This window comes from Limulus polyphemus, unplaced genomic scaffold (assembly GCF_000517525.1).
Source record: "Limulus polyphemus unplaced genomic scaffold, Limulus_polyphemus-2.1.2 Scaffold2508, whole genome shotgun sequence".
Classification (NCBI taxonomy): Eukaryota; Metazoa; Arthropoda; class Merostomata; order Xiphosura; family Limulidae; genus Limulus; species Limulus polyphemus.
The window spans coordinates 39,860-40,156 of NW_013668118.1; positions in this window are offsets into that span (position 1 = coordinate 39,860).

A 297-nucleotide genomic window follows, 5' to 3' on the forward strand; every position below is an offset into this window, starting at 1 on the left:
CATATTGTAACTTCAATAACAGATGGTATATATATATATATATCCATACTGTAACTTCAATAACAGATATATATATATATATATATATATATATAGCCATACTGTAACTTCAATAACAGATAGGCTATATATCCATATTATAACTTCAATAACAGATGGTCTATATATTCATATTGTTACTTCCATAAGATGCTTAACTGTACTGAGGACTCAGTTTGTTAACTTCAAAAGTTATTAGCTTCAGTTACTTCACCCAACAATCTTTCTAATGTTATTGTTGTTTTTTAATTAAAGAAA